This window comes from Chlorocebus sabaeus, chromosome 9 (assembly GCF_047675955.1).
Source record: "Chlorocebus sabaeus isolate Y175 chromosome 9, mChlSab1.0.hap1, whole genome shotgun sequence".
Classification (NCBI taxonomy): Eukaryota; Metazoa; Chordata; class Mammalia; order Primates; family Cercopithecidae; genus Chlorocebus; species Chlorocebus sabaeus.
The window spans coordinates 108,758,792-108,764,791 of NC_132912.1; positions in this window are offsets into that span (position 1 = coordinate 108,758,792).

Sequence of the window (6,000 nt, forward strand, 5' to 3'; positions counted from 1 at the left end):
TTGATAGTGGTAATCATTTCACAATGCATATGTATATCAAATCATACACTGTATACCTTAAATACACATCATTGTATTTGTCAATTATACCTCAATAAATCTGGGAAAAGAGACAAAGGATAACAGAAACATACAACAGAAGTCAACGTGAAGACACAGCAGAGAAATGTGGCTGCAAGCCAAGAGAGCTAGCAACCACCTGAAACTGCAAGAGGTAAAGAAAGCAGCTTCCCCTAGAACCCCAGAGGGTGAGCAGCACTTCCAGCAACCTGATTCCAGACTTCTGGCCTCAAGCCTATGAAAGAATGGGTTTCTGTTGTTTTAAACCACCAGTTTGAGTAATGTGTTATGGCAGCCACAGGAAACAAGTGCAAGTGGTGACAACATGAAGAATTTGTTTGATATAGAGGTATGACTTGGGAAGAGATATAATGAAAGAAACTATTACTACGGGATGTGTTTAGAATAAAGCATGGTTCAAGACTTTTGTTAATCTTACATGATTTATTTTTTCTATATTTACCATTATATTTATTTTTAGAATAAGCAATGTGGGATAAAAAAGACTTAGTCAAGATAAAAAAGATGAAGTTAGATAAAAAAAGACTAAGGAAGCTGAAGGGAACATTGAGTGGAGGGGGCTGTTCCTTCCTTCTTTATTTATCTGACGAATATTTTCTGAGCATGCATTATGTGCTAGGTGTTGTTCTAGACATTGTGGAGCTAGCACCGAACATATTAATAATAATAATAATAAAAACCTCTTACGAACCTTACATTGAAGTAGAGGAAAACCATAGAAGTTTTTGAGTAGAGGCATAGGTAACAGCTTTAAAAGGATCACTCTGGCTGCTGAGTGTAAGTGAAAGCAGGGAGACAGTTAGAATGCCACCACTGTCATCAGGTGAAATGACAGTGGCTTGTGCCAAGGTATGAACTGGGAGGCTAGAGTTTCTTGTGTCTGACTTGAACGGGACCAAATGAAATAGTGAGATTAACTTGATGATTTCCAGACATACAGTAACTGTGAGGTTACAAGTATGTATGTGGGGTCAGGGTGGAGGGGGGTGGTAAGAAGTGAGATCCAGATCTGAGACCCAGCTCCTCACTGGTGTATATAGAAGCCTGAAGGCTAGAATAGAATGATGAAGGCAATATTATTCTGAGTAGTTGGGTTCTCTCTTAAATCCTACTGATGAGGTGCCATAGTACTCCAAATGAAGTGCTCAGAATGCAGCTGGGACGGAGAGAAGAACCTTACTGATAGGAAATGTCTCTGGATCTGAACCAACCCGTCAAGGCACATAACTTGCAAGAACTATTCCCATTAGATGGCATCTTTTTCACACAATAACATCATATAACAAATTAATTCATTGGTTAAGAGAAGTTTCATGTGTTTACCTCTGAGATGAGGGGCTCCCTCCAGTTGATCCCTAACAGAATGACCACTAGAGAATCACTGATGATATTTTTGTGGCTGATTATTAGGATATTCTTGGAAAACAACCTTAATTACTGGAAGTTGTCCAGTCAGAGAACAGTATTGGTCACCAAGTCAACTAATGAAAATCATTTGCCCATTTTCCCAAAAATAACAATGTAATTGAGAAGCAGGACTGTTTCATACGATCTTTTTCCTGCAGAAGGCTTTTTAATTATTCCAACTACATTCCCAAAAAGATTTGCCATTGACTACAGTTTAGTCCAATTCTAATAACAGGGTAAGAAAATGAAAAACACAAGCAGAATGTTAGAAAGTAAGACTTTTTTTTTTTTAATTGAGAACTGAAAACGGAATGAATTGATCAAAAAGTCAATTGAATGACTCAAGCAGGAATGACAGAAATGTTGTACTTAGATTGAGTTGCAGGTCATTTAGGTAGCCCATGCTAGAAGAGTAAATCAGGTAAATATAATACTCTTAACTTCTAGAAACCATCACCGTACACATAAATCCATATACTTATACAAATATCCCCACTCCAATTAGTTTTAAAACTATCTTAAATGCCACCAATTATTTGAAGTCTTTTTCAAATCTCAGTTCTCTCGAACACACAATCAGAAAGTTGGCTGGGGTGATCACTTGCATTCTCTATGCTTGTCTCTTCAGGGACTCCAAATCATAACAAACTGAAAGGGGAGTCCAATTATCCCTTAACATCTTTGTTTAGGATTGTACATTTTAGTTCTCATGAACAAGCAATTAAAAAGTTATGTTTCTGAGAGAAGAAAATCTGTATTAGTAGCTGGCCTTGCAAGAAAAAAGAAGTAGAACCAATGTCCTGGAAAGGAGGAAAAAAGCAATAAAGAGATTCTGCATCCACAGGAAGAAAGAATAGCATGACAAAACAAGCTATGTGCACAAATATAGCCCAGATGTACAGGTTACGGGGACTAGATTAGAGTCCAGCAGACTGGACTCTGAAGAGGTTGGCTAAGGGATTAGGGTCTCTGTGGGAGTCCAATTTCTGGGTCATAGGGATTAATTTTTAAAAGGAGAGTATACCAGTCTTCTATTTCTGATTCTTGAGCCCAGCTGGCTCAGTTACTAATTATGGAGTCAATATGGAAAGTCCATAATTAATTTAACTGACCCAGTCTCATTGAAGCCCTTTGTGAATCAGGGTGGCTCTATTAATGGAGGAGTTTCGTAAAAGCATGATAACATCTCCTTTACATTTCCCAGATGATATCTCCTATACCTCTCTCCACGTGTTTATGGCATTCTATAATACTCTGTAATTTGATAGGCATTACCATTTGTATTAGTTCCTCTTCACATTGCCATAAGAAACTTCCCTAAGATTGGGTAACTTATAAAGGAAAGAGGTTAATTGACTCACAGTTCTGCATGGCTGGAGAGGCCTCAGGAAATTTACAATCATGGCAGAAGAAGAAGCAGGCACCTTCCCCACAAGGCAGCAAGAGAAAGAAGAACGAAGAAGGAACTTCCAAACACTTATAAAACCATCAGATCTCGTGAGAACGCACTCACTATCACGAGAACAGCATGGAGAAAACTGCCTCCATGATCCAATCACCTCCCTCCTTCCACACGTGGGGATTACAATTCGAGGTGAGATTTGGATGAGGACACAGAGGCAAACCCTATCACCATTTCATATTTGAGAGTAGAGATTATGTTCTATCTATATTTGTAATAAACAAAGGGCCTGATATACTTCCTTGCACATAGTGGGAACTGAGAACGTATCTATAATATTGAAAAAGGAAAAATGTAGAAAGAAAATAAAAACCAAGCTCCCACAATGACTACACTATGAGAATATCTTTCCAAATTACTTGAGTACCGTGGACAAATGCAAAGGCAAAGCCCTATTTGTCTTTCAAGCCTCAGCTCAGAAATATCTCAGTACTACGTATTAGCTCCATTTCTATTTCTATTTACAATAGTTTAAGAATCAAGCTACGATTACATGTGCCTAACACCTGTTCCTTTCTGACAGATGTGATCCTTCTCCTCATTCCAATTCCTTATGCAGATCGTTCCTAAACGATTTTATTCTTCTTAATTACAAGGTCTCAAAGAGCTACAGCTGTGAGGGAACACAATCCACAAACCTATAGAGTTTAAAGGGAACTACTTTTCCCTGGGGTCTTCTCCTCAGATGTTAGGAAATGTAACTGATTATTTCAACAAGGAGAATTTCTTTCCCCTCAAGTCATGACCTGGTTTATCAGATAAATTCAAAGCTTTTGGGTAAGCACCTTAAGGCCATATATATTTTTTTCCTCTCAAAGTTTTTGGCTGCTTGCCTTCAAACTGCAAGCTGGCAGGCTTCATCCTTTAAAAGCTTAATAACCTGAAAACCCACAGGGCACCTAGAATACCTCTAGTTTTTAGCCCTAGAGCTAGAGGATGGATGGAGTAGAAATCTAATGCATTTGACCTTCTCACCTCCTGCTTATAGCCCATGCCTCCTATTACACCCACTCCAATCCTCATTGAGGCCACAGTTGAGGAGTTCTGCTGACAGACATCTCTAGAATAGCTACTGTGCATCTCATACAGGCAACTGGGCTTTCTAGGTCAGAGTTCTTCAAAGTGTAGTCACCATACGAGACTAGTAGCATCAGATTCTCCATCACCTGGGAATTTGTTAGAAATTAAATCTTGGGTGCTGTAGCAGACCTCCTTAATCAGAAATCTTAATCTGGGGGTGGAGTTCAGAAAGTTGTGTTTTAACAAGCCCTCCTAGAGATTCCAAAACTCCCTAAAGTTTGAGAACCACCCCTCTGAGTAATTGAAACAGTGGTATTTGGCAGTAAACCTTGGACTAACTTATAACACTAAGGAACAATCACTCATCCCAATCTGGTCTCAGGAATTGTGGGATTTGGTGACCTCATTTCAAAGGGACAGTACTTATCTCTGAAGGTGCATTTGGTAATACACAATGCTGTTCTCCCATGTGGTCCAAGGTAGCTGAAGAAAATCAAAGGTTCTAAATGTGAACTGGTAAAACCTGGGACTGGTAAAGGAGGGACGGAGTATCACAAACAGTATTTCATTTTTTTAAGATTTGACTATTCATACTTGGTTGGTAGTTTCCTCAAATTTCATTTTATTGTAGGCACTTAGTTTTTCGGGGATCCTCCCAGTAAATATTTATGAGGTCCTATTTTGTGTAAGGTACACATTAAAAAGAGCTATCTCTAAAAATAAAATAATAATAATGGAAAGAACAATGCCAACACTAGCCCAATTTTAAGAACTGATTTATCTATCTATTGTGCACAAATATATTTTAGGGAAACCTGCTTTGGGACTCAGCCTCCTTAAGAAGAATGAACATCTTCATTTGACACTCATCCCTGCTCCAAAAGCTACCTTGTAATGGTATAGTTATCTTTCTGGAATGCAGGATACTTACCTTTGAAACTGTGCATCCATTTCAGTTTTGTTCTAATCCAAGCATGTAACCTTATTAGAGGAATGCATTGTTTAAAAGAACTCTCCAAAGATCCTGTTTGAAATACACTTAATGGTGTATGGCTCATTTTATTTTAACAAATCTAAGTTTTCCTATAATGAAATTTGCACAGAGTAGGATTTAATCAAGTTAACGTTTAGGAGGAAAGAGACAGGGAAAATGGGCACGTGGTTTAAAATTTACAGAAACATTTCCTGGGAGTCTACATTTTTGAGAAGCCATAAATAAACTTTTCTGCAAACAGAAATGAAACTAAAGTCCAAATTAACCTAGCCTGGTTATCAGGAAATAGAGGACTTCAGTTCTAATCAGCAGAAAATTACTGTATCTATAGAGTATATATATAAAATTATAAATAAATTACATAAAATAACTATATATAATGACTGTACATATATGGTAATTTTCTGGTGTTAATGTGAATATATATAACATATAACAATATTATAGATATATGTATATATATATTTCCTTGTCTGGGATTTAACTTTCTTCACTGATAAATTCAACATGTGATCCCATGCCAAGTTCAAGGGATTATTTGGATGATCTAGTAACAAACTATTTCATCACTATGAAAGCATGCTAATGTAAAAAATTACTAAAACTGAAAGAAATATACAGGTATTCTTAAATCAGTGATGTTAACATTTTTCTTTGTGACCGATTATGAGCCAGTTTCTCCATATCACCTCTCTCATGTTGTTGTTGAACTGGTTTTAAGGAGAGAAGTGAAATTGCCCACAGTTGAAAAGGTGGATGTGGGATTTAGAACTACCTCTGTTTTAGAACCATCTCGTACCTGGCAAAGTTTCTTTCAGCACCTCAGTGTTCATGTGTATTTGTTTACATATGTGCATGTGTATTGGCTGGGAATTGGAGTTAATCTAAGATACACACTAATCCGCTGAATGTGCCTCTAAACAAGAAATATTATGTCCTGTCGGAGTAAGCTAGGAAAATTGCCTGGTCTGCAGCGTGCTGAATTATGTTCACAGCATATGTGATGGGCATTTTGTACTTCCCCAAACGTACACTT